At 43.9% G+C, this 16,710-nt stretch overlaps 1 protein-coding gene across 2 annotated transcripts in view; it reads left to right on the forward strand.

Annotated features, from left to right (window-relative positions):
• The window catches only part of TENM1 (teneurin transmembrane protein 1), a 413,249-nt gene that overhangs the window by 131,897 nt on the left and 264,642 nt on the right, over positions 1 to 16,710 (forward strand). The gene's annotated exons all lie outside the window — the stretch shown is intronic.

Consider the following 16,710-nt stretch of genomic DNA (forward strand, 5'->3'; position numbering starts at 1 on the left):
CAACACTCTGGGAGTGGAATGAGGGCGGGGGCGCCTCCTTGACATCATCTGTTCCCCATGTATGATATGATATTGGGATTCTCTAAATATTGCAAGCCACCCTTGATGCTGCTGTTGTTGTGTAAATTTATAATTGTGTCCTTTTGCTCCGAAAGGAGCATCTAGGGCAGCTTGCAATAAAATGAATAAAGTATAACACATAAATCATCCTAAAAACTACAACTAAAAGCAACAGATACAAGGAGTGCTACAGTTGCATCCTGAAGTTGGATTCTCTAGACCAGTGGTTCTCAACCTGGGGCCATATGGCCCCCCCGGGGGGGCCAGGATGTCCCAAGGGGGCCACAGGTGAAAATTGCATAAATGGGGGGCCACAGCACAAGACTAGGGGGCCACAGAGGGAAGTGAGGAGTGAAGAAAACAGAGAGGTGACCGAGAAAAGAGAACAGAAAAGAAAACAGAGAAGTGAAGAAAATAGAAAACAGAGAAGTAGAGGGAACAGAGAAGTGACCATGCTTCCCAGTGGATAGATGGCCATGTGCACTCTGCGGCAACATTGCTTCTGCTTCCTTCTCCCTCCCACTTCTGCACTCCACCGCTGCACACACCAAGCTGTCCGCATCTCGTTTGTCATGGGCAAGGTGCGTGGCTGCAGCAGTGTCAGTGTGTGGGGTGCTGTTTCTTCATGACTTTCTTCATTGCACTTCTATGCATCGTTTGCCACTGTGGATTTTTGTATCGCTGTCATCTTGTGCAACGGTGGTAGAGGCTTTGTTCTCCCTTGTATGTGAACATTGTTGTTTATTAGCGTGTTGTATTCCCTTTTTGTGGGGTATTTTTTGTAAATTTCAGTTTCCCACTAAGAACTGCATGTGTGCATTTTGTGTGGCTGTTTATGCTTCTTTGTTCCTTGGCAGTTTACAAACAAAACATTTAAATAGCTACCTTTCTACCGGTAGGACAGGGGGGCCACAGGAAGGAAACAAGGTCGGAAGGGGGCCACGGTCGTAAAAAGGTTGAGATCCACTGTTCTAGACAGCTGCATAAGGGGGGGGGGTTGAAACTAAGTAAAACGTAATCCAGATAAAACAAAAATTTGGCGGATTGGGATTACATCTGCTGGCATGATTTTCGCCTGTTATTTCTCTTGGCCGTTAGCAATAAGGGAGTTACCCTCTATGTAGTTAAATTTATTCTTTCTGCTCTTAAAGTTAGGCGCTTGTATGCATCATCTAAAGCCGGGGATTGAACTTTTAAAAAAATTAATAATTTGGGACTTGTTTTTTGATTCTTCCACATACTTTGGCACATAGGTGCTCAAATTTCTGAACAGGGACAGAGTTTAAATCTGATCTAACAGTAAGTGGTACCTGTTCTGGATGGGGTTATACACTCCCTAAAAGATCAGCCCTAGAAAGTGGGGTTGTTGCTGGAATCATTACCGTATGTGAATGAACAGGTGATACTCATGCCTTTCATAAGTTTAGGTTGGATTGCCAAGTGCAACCATTCCTGGATCCGGCCACCAACTCACATGCTTGTTAACATCCAGGCTAGTGCAAAACACAGTGCCCAGGCTGCTATCAACCTCTGGAAGGATCTTGATATAAGCAACAAAATACTAATTGCTGGTAGTATCTCATATGTTCACATTAATGATCTGTATTTAAAAACAACAACAACAAAACCTTAAGGTCGGCCAGTACTGTTACTGTTGATAGAGGCTGTGGGAATGGTGACTTTAGATTGCCGAATATATTTCTGACTAAGGAGAGATTTAAAGAGGGACTTCCGGCCTCATAGTTCATTCTTGGCCAGTGCTGCTGACTTCCGTGGTCCTACATTCTATTAGGAGTTGCAGTTGGCATATGAAACACAGATGTTATCATTTATATGAAACATGCATTAGGTATAAAACATGTAAATCTTGGTGAATCTCTCTTTACCAGATGTCTAAGCAGAGGGAAATTCCTACACTCAAGTCATAGTGATAAAGTTTATTGTCTGTGGCCGAAGGCCATCACAATCCACCATACAAAACATTAAAATAACTTTAAAAGTAGACATGGATAGAAGGTATTTATTCACACATGCATCTGTTCAGTTATACACAGGGTTGCAAACTGAGTACTGAGACATTCCTGGAGATGTGGAGGTCGAGTCTAGGGAGGGTGGGGTTTGGGGAGGGGAGGGGGGACCTAGGTAGAGTACAATGCCATAGACTCCACCCTCCAAACCAGCCAGAGAACTTACCTCTGTGGTTTGGAGACCATTTGTGCTTCGGTCTCCCCGCCCCTAAAATTTCCCGCTGGAGGCGGGACCTGGCAACCCTATCCTCACTGCCAGCCTGCTCCTGCCTGACTAGACCCACCAAGTGTCACTCTGCACCTCCCTCCTCCCCTCTGGAAAAAGGAAGGCCAGCCTCTCTAGAGCCAAGGCTGCTGGAAAATGTAATCTGTCTGAAATTCCCTTACACAGGGCGCTAGTCCATTGTAACAAAATATGGCAAAGGTCTAGGAAGGCATTAAAAAAGCAGCCGTTCCCTTTTGAGCTTCCCTTTTAGTGCCACAGTATCATTACCCTGATACATAAATTGATTTTTTCCCCTCCCTCAGGTTAAAGCACTCACACAACCCCCCAGCTTGGTCCCTTCCTCTCACTAAAATAATTATGGTTCTTCAGGTTTTATAGATACTTTGCTTTAATCGCCCAGTGCTGGTGATTTACAGGACCGTATATTGTCATTAGCTTTGACAGCCCTATCTCTCTGCAGCTTATTGTTTTTTATACGGCCCTTAAAGCTCAGACAACTCAATAAAGCATGTTTTCCTCTCCTCTCTGTGCCTTGGCAGTTATTTAAGGGTATTAAATGCACATTCTGATTATTTGGGGTTGTTTTGTGTGTGTGTGTTTTTCCCCTGGAGTCTGTGGCATTGCTTTACATCAGCTAGGCCTGATGTGATCAGCAAGGGCCTGTTAACTGGAAGATACTAGAATAGCAACCCATAAATCACAATCCGGAGAGGGAATCAAGGTACCGAGCGCAGCTTTTTCCTTTAGAAGGAAACATGGTCTTCCAATCCCGCTGGCAGAAGGAGCCACATACATGCATCTTTACTGCTGTTAATGGTTTGGGGAGTTCGTTGCCAGGCAGCTCTCTAGGTAGTTGGAGGCAACTTCTGGTGCACACATCTCCCTAGAAGCAATGCCCTACTTTCTTTCCAAGGCCCCTTGCCGTTCCCTTTCTCAGAGTACTGAAAACTCTGCACTCTCTCCAACCCCTTTCAGTACATGCTTTTGAGTGAAGTGGGAATGCTAATCTGCATTAATGACCATGTGAGTGCAGAACTGGAAGGTGATGCTTAATCAATACAGAGTACAAAGGTGTAATCTTGTATATATTCAGGCACTATCCTGATTGAATAATAAATGGAAAACCTCTCAGTTTAAAGGACTTCTTTGTACCTTGCTAGTGGGAGATGTCTCTTGTGTTGCAGAAGATGGGTTAGAAATGACATAACTGCTGGGGATAGGTGTGTGCAGTTTCTGTGATTTGTGTGTGTGTCTTTCCCTCTCCCAAGTGTTATAATTTTGTGGGACAGTTCCAAATGTGTGTGTGTGTGTTTCTTCTTGGTGTCTTTAGTTTTATGTTTTTAGAGCGCAGTTGATTTTTAAATGTCAAGCTGTGTTGATTTTCACAGATTTTCTCAGCCAAAGGCACCATCAACGATTCCCCTTGGCTCCATTCAGATATTGCTTTTAACCAGTATGAAGCTGAGTTGTGCACAAACCCAACTCGTTGCCATGATTTACGGTTTCTTCCTTCCCCCTCTTCCATCTTGTGTACAGAATCCCAGTTAGAGGCTAGTTCCAGTTACTCTTGACATTAAAATACGAGTATATGGGTTACTAGAGTTAGTCCCCCTGTGCATGCACACAAATTGGGATTTAATCTGGTGTTGAATCCCTGTTTGTTGAGAGAGAAAACATAACTCCAGTTAACCTGTATTCATGTGTCATGAGTAAATGATGTACATTTCTCACTGGGATTCTCCGCACAAGAAGAGAGTGAGGAAAGAGGCAAGAAGCCAGGTGTGCTCCCTGGGGATGTGCATTCGGTAAACCCAAACCAGAAAAAAAAAACCTCCAGGTGGAGTTCTGAGATTGCAAGCAGTAGCGATCTGATGGCTCTGAGAGCGCCACCGCTTGCCGGCTCTGACCTCCATGTGCAAGTCGGAGCCGGCAAGCAGCAAGGATCTGATCCCGCCAGCGGCTCAAAACTGAATGCTGGGCTCCACAGAGCCCAGCAATTAGCTCTGCGCAGCTGCATTTTTTGGGTTCAGGTTTTAAAAATCTGAAAATTTCAATTTTTTCAAAAAAGTTAAATCAAGTATATTTGGCTTTTCAGATTTTTTTTGTGTGTGAAAAATTCTGGGTTTATTAAACCCCAAACCGACAAAACCAGCTGCACAGCCCTGGTGCTCACACTCTAGTTTGTTGTCAGTCGAAAGTGACTTCTGAATGCCACTCTTGTGTGTCTTCCCTTCCCCAATGGCTTGGTAGTCAGAGGTATCAGAGACTTTGTCATTTATTTATTTACTTAATTTATACCCCAAGCCTTTATCCCCAATGGATATGCAAAGGAGCACTCATTGTTCTCTTCTCCTCCCTTTTATTGTTACAACAACTCTGTGAGGTAGCTTAGCCTGAGACTGACCCAGGGTCATTCACCAAGCTTCCGTGTCAGAGGCAGACTTCAAAATGGATCTCCTAGATCAGGGGTGGGGAACCTTTTTTCTGCCAAGGGCCATTTGGATATTTTTAACATCATTCGCGGGCCACACAAAATTATCAACTTTAAAATTAGCCTGCTATATTCGGTCAAAAATTTAGCCAAGAGGCACGACTGGAGACAGCTCCAAGTGTCTGCCATGTTTCTCCACTGCCCGGGTGGGAAAGGGTTAACACAGTTTCTTGGGCGGTCCTAGCAGCTCCATAGCTAATGACTCTTCTGCAAGGGGGAAAGAAGGTTCCTTTTCTCAGCAAAACAAACATCCGCCTTGAACAGAGGCTATTGCTGTCCGTGGGAGGGGGCGGATCACCAGTCTTAGATCCTTCTGAGCTAGAGATCTGCCAGGACCCACGAAGGGCCAGACAAAATGATTTCGGGGACCTTATATGGCCCCCGGGCCTGACGTTCCCCACCCCTGTCCTAGATGCTAGTCTGACCTTCTACACTGCCCTGGCTTCCATGTGGAGCTGAGGTACACACACCCAATGGCAGTGAGTGATAGCAGGATTAATAGCAGGGGAGTCAAGGCTACGGTTCTCTCTGTGGTCAGCTTGAGCTATCTTCTCCTTGGCATAAACCCAGTACCCAGCCCATGCACAGATGCTGACTTCAGTTATGTAGGTAATCTGTGCTCATGCCCATGAGGATACTTCTCATCCTAACTAAGCAGCATGAAACCTCCAGCTACCCCAAAGTAGATAATCCATAGATAATCCATGCCAACACATAGGGGAAAAGTCATCTATATCTGTTAAGGAAATATTCTCTTGGGTATTAGGTACAAATTGTTACCAGTGACCATGTGAGACAGTTATAAGATCCAGGGATCTTATCTGGCAAATTCTTCCCTCAGTTTTCGTCTCCAAAGACATCTGTGTTTTTACCACTACCAGTTCTTTGTGATTCTCTGCTATTCAATGTTTCTGTGCTGAAAAATACCACACAGAGGGATTGTTTGCTAGACTAAATAAACAGTTAAAAGAACATGAAATACAGAATTGGGGAAAAAACATGAATGTTTTGAGTTATTTCTTCTATGTAGTTTATTATGGTACAGCCAGGGTCACATGTTCAAGATCAATTTCTGCAGGTTACAGTGCAATCCTATGCGGAGTTACTCCAGTCCTAAACCTATACATTCCAGTGGGCATAAACTGGGGTAACTGCATCAGATTGCACTGTTAACCATTTGTGGTATTTGCATTCAGGATGATAGCAGTGTGGACAGTTTGTCACTCTTTCACACAGTAGTGAAAATGTGCACCGTGGAGTCACTTAACTGCTGAATCAAGACAAACAGCGGGGGTATTAAAAGAGAAGAGGGTTGATAGGAGAAATTAAAGGGTGAAAGGGTATAAGAGACAGGGGCTGGAGGTAGGGTTGCCAACCAGCAGGTGGTGGCCGGAGATCTCCTGGGATTTCAACTGATCTCCAGGTGACAGAGATAAGTTCACCTGGAGAAAATGGCCACTTTGGAAGGTGGGCTGTATGGCATACCCCTTCGAAGTTCCGCTCCAAACCCCGCCCTCCTCAGGCTCCACCTCCCAAATCCCCAGGTATTTCCCAACCCAGACCTGCCGACCCTAGCTGGAGATGTTACACTCCAATCAGGGGGAAAGGCAAAATGTGTAGAAAATGTTGGCTTTCATTTCTTAAGGACACACCAAACATTAACTAAAACACTTTCAGAACCAAAATCACTTTAGCACTGAAGTCTGCAAACTGCCATTGCCATTTTCCCCAGAATGCCACATGGCTCCGCCTTAAAGGGGCAGTAGCATATAAACAATCAGAGATAAAATTTACATCATCAACTATTACTCCCTGTCACAGAGGCAGGTGGGTATGTGCTGCGAACATTTTATATTTGTAAAATAATCAATAAAAGTCTGTCTAGAGTGCAGTCTTGTCAGTGTTACCCATGATCAAGATGAAGCTTTACATATAATTTATTTTTTGACTTTGGACATGCCTGGTATCTCATTCAAACTGGAGTCCCTGTGCTGTGCTTGCAGTGTTTCCATGCCACATTTCTATAGATGGTTGTGCACATGTGCTAAAGTTGCCCATGTAGGAAGATAATCTGCATGGTGGCCCACCTGGGTATCTTCTTCTTTCCTACCAGCATCATTTTTAAATACAATGAGAGACTAGCTTCCCTAACAGTAGGGTTGCCAGGTCCCTCTTCGCCACAAGCGGGAGGTTTTTGGGGTGAAGCCTGAGGAGGGTGGGGTTTGGGGAGGGGAGGGACCTCAGTGCCATAGAGTCCAATTGCCAAAGCAACCATTTTCTCCATGTGAACTGATCTCTGTCGGCTGGAGATCAGTTGTAATAGTAGAAGATCTGCTAGTACCTGGAGGTTGGCAACCCTACCTAAGGGCCCCCAGCATATGTGCACTAATAGCCTATTCCTTACTAGAGTTAAGGTGGTGTCCTCTAAAGCCACCATCTAGGGAAAGTGGAAAGCCTGAAAGCTATTATTACAACCCAGGCCAAGCAAGAGAACCTGCTGAACAAAAGTAATATATTGCCTTTATTGGTGATCCATTGCCTTTATTGGCAAAGCTAAAATTAGACCAGGAAGATAGTATCCCAGCCAGGTAAGGTTAACTGGTCAAGAACTGTTACGTATTTCCATATACCCTTGGGATCCAATTACATGTGACAAATTACTCCCGTGGGTTTTCCGTGAAGGTAAAAGCCATTGAGGATTGGGCTCGGGGTCATAATAGGTATGGCCCAGGGTAGCCCAATCTCATCAGATCTCAGCAGGTAAGCAGGGTCAGCCCTGCTTAGTATTTAAATGGGAGACCACCCAGGAAGTCCAAGGGCAGAGGCAGGCAATGGCAAACCGTCTCTGATCTCTTGCCTTCAAAACCCCAAGAGGTCACCATAAGTTGGCTGCAACTTAACGGCACTTTCCGCCACTATAATAGGGGAGGAGCACTTTTAACCCCTTCCCACAACCTGTTTTACCAGTGACAATTCACATACAGACCAGAGCTGCTGTGTGTTCCATGGGAGCAAGCATCTCTATGCTACCTGAATGTTGTCTTCATCTGAGAAAGGGCCCCAGGCAGGGGTGGATTATGATTGGAAATATACTCCTGGCAAGGATGGTTTGGATTGCACTCTAACCAGAATTTCATCTTCCCACCTATGGCTGCTTTTACAAAAAACCTGAGGGAGATCCTCATCACAGATTTCCCACATTGCATTAGTGTCTGGAGTGGAAAGAGGATATTAATAGTGCAAAACTAATCACAGTTGTATCCTTGTCAGCCCATTGACTTCAGTTGACTTAGAAGGGTGCGACTCTGTTTAGGATTGCAATAGAAATAAGCTAATTTCCCAGGTATAATGGAGCAACCTGCAAAATTTTGCAGAAAATATCACTGATGATGCTCCTCTGAAACAGTATATATGAAGACAATTATCAGATAGATACGATGCTTAGTTAATGACTCATTACTTCAGAGTTTCTTTAAAACATCTTTGATATTCTGAAAGAAAACTGCCATGCTGTTTCATATTGCAAAGCTTTTCTGCTTGATATTTGACATGCCTCTTGTACATGCCATTTTGTATTTAATTAACAATAACTCTAACCTTTGTGGAGATGAATTACAATTTTTTTTAAAAGGAATACCAAGGCTTAGCAGTTCAGTTCGACAGTCCCATGACTATTTCTTCACTGTGCCAAACAACAAAAATATGGAAATATTCCAAATGTCTCTGAAATGGAATAGTGTGAATTTGTACATAGGCCTTGTCATTTAAAAATAAGACATATTTTGTCTAATTTTATAAATGAAACATAGATAAATATTTTGTCAGCATTTTCAGTGAAACACAACATCACACCATTCCACCCCCTTTGCTTGAAAATTTCATAGTTCATATAGCAGGAGCACAACACTGCATTTTTCATGTATCCCCCAGCAATTTTGGGGAGGAGGAAATATGGGAGCGGGGAGGTGGGTTTTTTTGTTGTTCTATGTGTACGATGTGAACGTTGTATGTTAAATCTAAACGTTGTATGTTAAATCTAAATCTTATTCTCTTTTTTAACTGATTGCTTGACAGTAAATATTTTCATATCTTTTTTTCTGATATCCATGTATCCTTCTGCAATTAAAAACACTTAGCTTATATGTGGGTGTTTGTATATATTAGCAATCCTCACAATAGACCTGGAAGATGGTGGTGTTAGAAAGTGCCTTCAATTCACAGCTGACTTATGGTGACCCCATAGGGTTTTCAAGGCAAGAGATATCCAGAGGTGGTTTGCCATTGCCTGCCTCTGTGTAGCAACCCTGGTATTCCTTGGTGGTCTACCGTCCAAGTCCTAACTGGGGCCGACCCTACTTAGCTTCTGAGATCTGACGAGATTGGGCTAACCTGGGTCTGCCTGGAAGATAGGCCTGTATTATTCCCGTATCACAGCTTAGGGGGACTGAGGGAAAGTGGTTTGTCTAAGGACACATGAACAAATGAAGCTGCCATTGGTCCATCAGAGACAGTATTGTCTACTCAGACTAGCAGTGGCTCTCCAGGTTCTCTGGTAGATGTCTTTCACATCTTCATCCTTTAAACTGGAGATGCTGGAGATGGAACCTTGGACCTTCTCCATGCCAAGCAGATTCTCTGTCACTGAGCCACAGCCTCAGTGAGCAGGAGCAGATTGGGATGTTAAACCACCCCTGGAGCAAGCTGAGCGAAGTGGATCCTGTGGAGTTGGCAGCGGCTGCATGGCTCAGACCTGAGCTGTGGTGAAAATGACAATGGATTGCCCATTGTCGCTGTCCTGTTCCTGTTTCAAAATCAGAGCACCTGCGTGCCCCAGAGCACCTTGACAAAACCAATAAACAACAGCTCACTATGTCCCAGCTGCTCTTAAATTATTTCAAGCTAAGACGATGGCCCAACATCTTTATGGGATCATGACAGGACCTCCTTCTTCTCACTTTGCCCCATTGGAATGGGTGGAAACAAAGTTCTTGAGAGCAGCTCTCCAACGTCCTTGCTGTTTGTCAAATGCTATTCTGTGCCTGAAGACGGGCAAGATCAAAGTAGAGGCTAGGGCATGTCTTCTATCTACCTCTGGCTCAAGTTAAACATAAAACCTCAAGGCTTAACCCCCTTGATCCTTCTAGATAATTAGCAGTCTATGTGGCTGAAGGCAGTCAGAGGCAAGTTGGCTGAGATGGGTTTTTCCCCTCAATCAGCCCTGGAAATGGGGTATGATCAGGCAAGGCAAGTTATAAAACAAAGGATACTGGATAGGGAGTGCCAAAAAGATCTAGAGAAGGCACTGACTTTTCTATCAGCAGAACAGTCCAGATATGTAGCCTCTCCTGCCGCCTACCTCTCCCAGTTAGAGATCTTCAGATGCAGAAAAGCATTCACCCTTGCTAGATGCCAAGCTCTTCCCTTGGCGGTTTTGGATGGGAGATATAGAAAGGTTCCCTTGGAGGACAGGGTATGCCCCTGTGCTTTAAGGGAAATTGAAACAACGGAGCACGTTCTACTGCGCTGTCCACTATACCAAGAGGTCCGTTCTAAGTTTATCTCCCCCTGGCTTAGTCGGCATCCCAGCCATTCAGGTCTGGAGTATACTAAATGTTGCTTATAGATGAAAATCCACAGGTTATAGCAGGGACAGCAAAGTTTTGTGCAGCAGCCTGTAGAATCTGTCAGACGCTGCTGAGAACATCGGTATGCCAATAATTTTAATGGGTAGTATAAATAGTTTGTAATAATTGTACAAATAACTATTTTACAATTTGTATAAACCTGTGGGTAGAGTGTAATACTTAGGGTTCAGTGGTAAATTGTGAAGAGCTGTGCTGGTCTATGACTGTATTTTTATTTATTTTTAATAAAGAGATTGATAAACAACGGCCTTGGTGACCGTGTCACTGTCCCCATGGCCCGGGTCCAACCCAAGTGGCAGCATCTACCTGACTCAGCTTGTTTCTGATTTCCAGTGGCCCTCCAGAGTAGCACTCCAGTGCAGGGTGTGAGTCTGCCCCTGCAAAGGATACCTGGTGACTGTGCAGCTGAAATGGGATTTGAACCTCTCAGGTCACTACTTGTTTTATTAGCAACTGTGACACACCCATGGCACAGCTGTGGCATTTTTGTTCATCAAAGGAGAAACAAAAGCTGCAGCTCCCTCTTAACAGGTAAAAGTAAAGGTAAAGGTAGTTCCCTGTGCAAGCACTGGGTCATTACTGACCCATGGGGTGATGTCACATCACAACATTTACTAGGCGGACTATGTTTATGGGTGGTTTGCCATTGCCTTCCCCAGTCGTCTACACTTTACCCCCAGCAAGCTGGGGTACTCATTTTGCCAACCTCAGAAGGGTAGAAGGCTGAGTCCACCTTGAGCCGGCTACCTGAAACCGACTTCCATTGGGATCGAACTCAGGCCATGAGCAGAGCTTTGATTGCAGTACTACAGCTTACCACTCTGCACTATGGGGCTTTGTCCCCTCTAACAACACTGTCAAAAAAACCCTCCATATATTGTGTTGGGGGTATATTTGTACCTCAAGCCAAATGCCAACGTATCTTAAGGTAGAAAAAGCCCTACAAATTATTGTTGCTTGCTGTAGGAGAAATAATTGTGTTTCTCAGTACTAAAACATCCAGAGCTTGATAACATACTTTGGCAAGAGGCAGAATGTTTCTTTTGTATAGATTCACCCCTCTCCTTTTGCATGTTGAATAACTCACTCCAGTTTCTTTTACAACATGTACATACATATGAAATGGGGGGGGGGACTATAGTTTGAACCTAAGGTATTAGTCAATGTAAACGTCAATGAATTTTCAAGGCAAACATGTAATTTTAATTATTTCTTTTTGATACTTGGGGTATTTTTCTGCTCTGTGAATATATTGTTCTGCGGTGAGGCAAATATTCTCCAGGTTGTAAAAAAAGGGCTGCATCTCTCTAGAGCGCTTAAAGATGGTTGGCTCAATGAGAGATTTCTTATGGAAATTGTGGGGTATTTTTTTACCCCAAAGTGTTAAATGGGTTTGTGGTAGGAAAAACCACCCCAGTGGTGAAACACATAGATTTCTGGGATATATATTTTTTAACCTTGGGTGCTTTTTTGTTTATAGGAAGCAAATTGTAAGTGGTAACTGGCTGTACTTTGGAGACATTTTCTAGTATTGTACAGATGACAGTGTCCTAGGAAGAAAAAGTTCTAGTGCCACTCCTGTCCACATTCTGCCCAAAAAAGTATAGCTGGGATAGGAAATACACTCCAACTATATACAATTACTTGGAAGCCCTCTGAAATCACAAGGAGTGGCTGTGATGTAAGCAAGGCCAAGAAGAAGGATAAGAAGAGTTGGCTTTTATATGCCAACTTTCTCCACCACTTAAAGAAGAATCAAACCGGCTTTCAATCACCTTCCCTTCCCCTCCTCACAGCAGACACTCTGTGAGGTAGGTGGGGCTGAGAGAGTGTGACTGGCCCAAGGTCACCCAACTAGCTTCATGTGGAGGAGTGGGGAAACAAATCCAGGTCATCAGATTAGCCACCACCGCTCATGTGGAGGAGTGGGGAATCAAACCCGGTTCTGCAGATCAGAGTCCACCACTCCAAACCACAGCTCTTAACCACTATACCACGCTGGCTCTCCAAGACGAGGCTGGAAATGAACAAAAATAAGGGAGGCAAGATTTCATCACATAACTGGCAGGCTGTGCTACACTTTGCAGTACGTGTATGAGTTTAGGAAATTATTTTCTTTTTTTTAATTTAGGAAATTCTATTCAACCCCCAGGCTGTTGGCTGAGAGGCACCAGATCAAAACCCAAGTTTTCAGCTGCCGTGCTGCTACAACACCAGTTGCGCATCTGGTGCAAATTGTTTTGCAAACAATGGGTTGGATCCAGCACAATGTTTCCACAGTCAAAAATGAATTCCGGTGCAGCTTTTGGGGTTCACCCTCCCTACATCAGCCTCAGCTGTTGCTCACAATTTTGGGAACCCTGGGGGCGAGGGGGAGACAGCTTGGGCTGCCGCAGGAAGGGGAGCTACGGAAGCTGTGTTCTGTGAGAGGAAGTTCCTTGCACCCGCAGAAGCAAAGTGGGATTTGCTCCCCATGCATTGGCTCAAGTCAGAGAATGTCCCAGGTGTACAGTGGAGGCACAGTGCAACATGCACAAAGCGTTCCTTGAAAGATAGTGTGATTTAGCGGTTAGGGTGTGAGACGGAGACCTGTGAGTTCTGCATTCAGTTCCTGACTTAGTCATGAAGCTCACTGAGTGGTCTTGGGCCGGTTATTCTTTTCCAGCTTAAACCTGCCTCATAAATATGCTGGGTGGATAAAGTTGGGAAGGGAACAGCCTGGAGCTTCATGGAGGAAGAGGGGGGGATAACAATTAAATATCTGTGGGTTTGTTTGTTTTTTAAATCCCATAACATCTTTTAAAATGTTATTTGCTTTGTTTATAGTCCACCTTTCTAGCTGAAACGCCAGGCAGATTGCAAGATATAAAACACTGCAGACAGACAGTGAGCCAGCGTGGTGTGGTGGTTAAGAGCGGCGGACTCTAATCTGGTTAACCAGATTGGTTTCCCCACTCCTGCACATGAAGCCAGCTGGGTGACCTTGGTCTAGTCACAGTTCCCTTCGAGCTCTCTCAGCCTCACCCACCTCACAAGGTGTCTGATGTGGGGAGAGGAAGGGAAGGAGATTGTAAGCTGGTTTGATTCTTCCTTAAAAGGTAGAGAAAACCAGCATATAAAAACTAACTTTATATCCCAGTGAACAATGGAATAGAATGAGGATTACAGAAATTAAAGAACAATGCAAGCCACACTCTCTGAGGCAAGGTATACTCTAAACCAGGTAGGGTTGCCAGGTCCCTCTTCGCCACCGGCGGGAGGTTTTGGAGGTGGAGCCTGAGGAGGGCGGGGTTTGGGGAGAGGAGGGACTTCAATGCCATAGAGTCCAATTGCTAAAGCGGCCAGTTTCTCCAGGTGAACTGATCTCTATCGGCTGGGAGATCAGTTGTAATATCAGGAAATCGCCAGCTAGTACCTGGAGGTTGGCAACCCTAAAACCAGGGGTGTCGAACTCAATTTTTACGAGGGCTGGATATGACATAAATGTCATATCTTGGTTGGGCCGGGCCATGCCTCGCCAGCCCAGACTGAGAGTGGGGATGGGGGTGCCTCGCAGGCCAGATAAGATCTCTCAAGGGGCCGGATCCGGCCTTCCGCCTTACATTTGATACCCCTGCTCTAACAGTTCATTCCTAAGGAGAGTTATTCCAGTCTAAACCCAAATGGGCTTAGACTGGAGTTAACTCTCCTTAGGAATGCACTGTAAACAATGCAGAAGGTGGATCACAAGGTATAAGGGAATAAAGTAAAAAGCAGGTGATATACTTAAGGTTGTGCCCTCGGAAATTGGTGTTGCGATCAATTTACATCAAAGTCCTCTTCCTTCCTGGGTTTTATTGTTCCGGATGCGAGGCCGCCGCATTAGCTAGTCCCAAAATCTCTAAAAGAATGTTATAATAGGCAAATGATGGTTAACAACCTTATTAACTGATTTTATAACTCACAGTTGAGTTGTTTTTTGCTCTCTTAAAACTGCATACTGTTCCTGCGTGCAAGAATCCTGGAGCAGAGCAGCTTTAGTGGAGGGCAAAGGAGGGGGGGGATTCAAATGAGTCAGGGAAATTGTTTTAAAATTGTTTTGTTTGCTCTGCACTGGCAAAGAGCAAAAGGAAATGTTTATTTTAATGTTAACAAACACTATTGCTACATTTTGTTTTGTAGGAGAGATGCTATGTAAATTGTGTTGGGAGGAAATGGGCTTTTTATAATACAGGATGCTGAGTTTATATGTAAGCATTCTGTAGAACACGGTAAGGTTATAAATGGACCGATGGAACCAGGGTACAGGAAATCTTCAGGTCCCTACCTTCTCCGCTTCCCCCCAGGGTTGCCAACCTCCAGGTACTAGCTGGAGATTTCCCTCTATTAACAACTGATCTCCAGCCGATAGAGATCAGTTCACCAGGAGAAAGTCCTCCCATTTCCCAGACTGCCTCTGTGAACTGCTTGCACATGTATGTGGAAGGAGAGGATGAAGAGGGCTTTTGTGATTCTTCTGAGGGTTGCAAACCTTTAGGTGGCCCCTGGAGATCTCCCACTATTACGATTGATCTCCTTCCTATGTGAAAGGATTATGGCCTCGGTGCTCAAGCAAAGCTGGCTGCAGTACTCATAAACAATGCATTCCTTCAAAATGTCTGTAAATCAAATTGGGAGCAACGTTTGAATATGCCCTTCAGTGGGCAGCAGTCTGTGTAAGCTTAGGGGTGGTAGGTCTTCCGCTGTATACCAGTCTCCTCTCCTCGGTTCCACATTCCCCTCTGCCGCTTGGCAGGCTGGCGGGAGAAAACCAAAAGGGCTCTTTGGTGTTGTGCCAACATGCAACATAATGCAAAACAGAAATGATGCCATCGCATCAGGGTGACATTCTAGGTTTCACCCAAAACACTGTGGTTTGGGGGGAAATCCTAGCACTTCTGGTGTTGTGTCAAAAGTGACATTATACATTGGAGCAATGCTGATGAGATTGTTACCACCTCCTAATTTCTCCCAACAGGTATCAGCTATGGCTGGCAACCATAGTGTAAGCAAAAGGGTATTTATTCATTTACTCCTAGCACTTCTGATTTTGTGTCAAAAGTGACATCACGCATTGGAGCAATGCTGATAAGATTGTCCCCGCCCCCTAATTTCTTCCAACAGGTATTCACACCAGAGAATCTTGTTTATGAGCTTTACAAGAATTGTCACCATCTAGATATACACATGATCTCATCAGTGTTTTAAAAAGAGGTTATATTTTCCTGGCAAAGAAATTCCTAAGCGATACCAGACCTGCACTTTTGCAAACCTCCTCTTGCCATTATTATGCTGGAAGACATTGAATCGTTATCTTAGATTCCTCCCCCCCCCCTAAAAATAATATGCCTTAGCTGTGTGTGAGACACTCTGTTTTATTAAATTTAAAGCAAATTAATTTCAGATCTCTGTGCTTTCAAAGGCCCCTGTAATTTAATTATCTTTTCTGTCCGGAGCTGTTAGCACTCAGCTGCTAGCCCCCGTTTTAAAATCCTCCTATAATTATTGCTAGCTATTGATTGCAAATTGCAATAACTTTAATAATAGATTTCAGCTTAGCATTTTTTTGCCTTTTTACTTTGGTATTTTTGAACACAGCTGTCAGTATCGTCAACCATTTGGGTTAATGTTGGACTAATGTTGAAAAATCCAGTAGGTTGCTTGTCGATCATTAATTTAAAAATCAAAAGCAGCACCGTGGTATAAATTAATTAAAAAATGACCACTTTAGAACTCTCTATTTAATCAACATCGCATATTCTTAGAGTGTCCTTTTCATCATTACACTTTCAATCTTTGGCAACAACTTTATTGGATGGGCGTTATTCTGGAACGCCAAGGGACCAACGGGTCTGCATTTGTGGATCCTCAACTCCAGAGGACTTACCTCACCACACCCTATTTTGCCCTTTGTATGCTGGCCCCAGGGCTAAATTTTTGGCAGAATGTATTAATATACATTAAGCTGCAGAAAAAAAAATATTTCTGTTTGATATTGATGCATATGCATCATATAGAGTCTCTTTGTTCGCTTTTGCAGCAAAGAAAATAAGGTTTAAAGTGGTATCGGAAGGAGTACCTACTTATCTTTTAAACTGAATTGGTTTAGTTTAGTACATTCCATTATCTATTTTAATATTCTATTTGTTAATCCATTGTTTTTGTATTATTATTTGTTTTAGTAAATTGTGATGGCCAATGGCTGTATACAATAAAATTTTACTCCTCCAATAGGTTGCTTGT

The sequence above is a fragment of the Euleptes europaea genome, chromosome 13, assembly GCF_029931775.1.
Source record: "Euleptes europaea isolate rEulEur1 chromosome 13, rEulEur1.hap1, whole genome shotgun sequence".
Taxonomy (NCBI): Eukaryota; Metazoa; Chordata; class Lepidosauria; order Squamata; family Sphaerodactylidae; genus Euleptes; species Euleptes europaea.